This window comes from Berghia stephanieae, chromosome 8 (assembly GCF_034508935.2).
Source record: "Berghia stephanieae isolate SIO BIC M18660-M18661 chromosome 8, UCSD_Bste_1.3, whole genome shotgun sequence".
Lineage (NCBI taxonomy): Eukaryota > Metazoa > Mollusca > Gastropoda > Nudibranchia > Aeolidiidae > Berghia > Berghia stephanieae.
The window spans coordinates 44,596,500-44,598,999 of NC_088367.1; the positions used below are offsets into that span (position 1 = coordinate 44,596,500).

Sequence of the window (2,500 nt, forward strand, 5' to 3'; positions counted from 1 at the left end):
CCTAACGGGCGTCATGTCTCGTTCTATATTATGTTACATGCAACAAGAACAACAAAGGGTTATTTTTGTGTTGCTGTTGGTCAGGAACCCTATGTAAAGAGCTTTGAGCATGTTTAGTGGATATTGCTCTATATAAGAGTTCAAGTTAAGGTGTTTAAAATATAAACGAAAACCCACCTGTTTACATTCCATTGTTCTCCCCGTATTAAAACAGCAAGACGTTTAATGCAATGTTTAAGATGTGCGGCTATGTGGTCTAGTGGTATGACACTCGCTTTCGGATCGGAAGGTCCTGGGTTCGAGCCTCGCGCTCGGCGCATAGTTGAGTCCTTGGAAAAGGCTCTTTACTCACACACATTCTCTCACCGTACTCAGGTATAAAATGAATACCTCGCCGTTAACAGTTTTGTCTCTGTCGGAAAAAAAATGTAATATCGCCTAACAGGCAGCATGTCTCGTTTTATATGTTGCTGTTTATCAGGGACCCTTTGTATATAGCTTTGAGCACGTTTAGTGGATATAGCCCTATATAAAATCTAAAGCTAAGGTGTTTAAAATATAAACGAAAACCCATCTGTTTACATTCCATTGTTCTCCCCGAATTAAAACAGCAAGACGTTTAATGCAATGTTTAAGCTGTTAAACTGCCAAACTCTGTAAAGAAAAAAAACACGTATTTAAAAATTTGGCCAGAAAACTTCGTCCTTCAAATTAAATATCGATCGATTTCAATGACCTTCATCCTGGCAAACTGACACTCAAACCTGAGACTTCGCGAAGTTTTCAAGAAATCCAAGATTTGAGATTTTTTGCCAAGACGAAGGTCACTTAAATGGATTTATATATAATTTGAAGAATGAGTTTTATGGCCAATATTTTTTTAAAAACCTGTTTTTTTCCCCAAAATACAGCAGATAACAGGTTGAAGCGTGTTTTCAATTATGTGAACACATTTGGCACAAATCGCTTTTCATCATTAACCACGAAAAAAAAAAAAACCCAACCCAAAAAAACAAAAAACAAAAAACAAAACAACAACACAGTTCTTAAGTTAAGAGTGCGCCAATGTGGTCGGGATATATAACACGCGTTTTCGGACCGGATGGTACAGGGTTTGAGCCCCACTCTGAGCGGAGAATAGTTGACTCCTCGGAAAAGACTCTTTACTCAGGGTACAAGATTTAATAGTAATATAGTCCTTCAAATATCGATCGATTTAAATGACCTTCACCTTGGCAAAAAATCTCAATCCTGGGACTTCGCGAAATCTTAAAGAAATTCAAGGTTTGAGAGTTTTTGCCAAGATAAATCGAGTGATTTGTCAGTTACCAGCGTTGTCTCAGTCGAAAAAAAACCACAATATTTTAAACGTCCCGTGTTTGATATTTTGTTCTTTTTTCGAGGCTGTGCGGCTGTATGGTCTTATGGTATGACACTCGCTTTCAGATCGGAAGGTCCTGGGTTCGAGACTTGCTCGCCGCTTAGTTGAGTCCTTGGAAAAGATTCTTTACTCACATTCTCTAACCGTACTCGTATGTAAAATGAGTACCTGGTCGTTACAATTGTTTCCTCTGTCTGAAAAAAAAAACCTGTAATATCGTTTTACAGGCGTCATGTCTCGTTCTACATGTTAAGTGTTGCTGTTGGCAGGGCACCCTTTGTAAAGTTCTTTGAGCATGTTTAGTGGATATTGCCCTCTATAAAAGCTCAACTATTTTTAAATATTTATATTTTTGTCATTACATTTTTACAATGAACAAACAACTTCAAGCAAATTTTCTACTGATTTTTGGGATGTTATTTTTTTTTTTTTTTGTGTTGTATTTTTCTTTCTTGCTTTGTCTGGCACAGTTCATACACACTGGTTCAGTTCTTTCTTTATCTTACGCCGGTGCCTGCTCCTTAATTTTTATTTTATTTTCTGAATAAGCTCGTTTTGTTGAGAACAGCTGTTTTCAAATTACCCACATGGCACAGTTCTATGTTTACTCGACTTGGCTTTCTAAACATTTAACCCGTTAACTCACTCAACCCTAACACCGACTATATCCGTTGTTTACCAGGGTTACTTTTACCCCATGCCTATTTAATACATTTTTATGAGACAAATTATAGGCGTAGTATCAAAGCTAATGTTTTTTTTTTTTAGTTTTTACATGTGAATGATAGTTGAATAAAACTATCTATGTACATGCCCATTTTTAATACATTTTTTCTTCCAATTTTGAAAAGTAGCAAAAATTTCTAGGATTGAGTGTGTTAAACCGCCGTAATCTGGCGAGACACGTATTTTTGTTTTTAAATGGCCAAAGAGCTGGTCTTTCAAATATTATCGATCGATTTCAATGAATCTCATCTTGGCAAAAACTCCCAAACCTGGTATTAATTCACAAAGTCTTCTTTAAAGTCTCAGGTTTGAGATTTTTTTTTTTTTTTTTGCCAACATGAAGGTCATTTAAATTGATCGATATTTAAAGGATGAGTTTTCTGACCAAATTTT

At 36.1% G+C, this 2,500-nt stretch overlaps 1 protein-coding gene across 2 annotated transcripts in view; it reads left to right on the top strand.

The window, feature by feature from the left end:
- LOC144978746 (myosin light chain kinase 3-like) overlaps positions 1-2,500 on the top strand; it is a 72,243-nt gene that overhangs the window by 40,869 nt on the left and 28,874 nt on the right. The window lies entirely within an intron of this gene.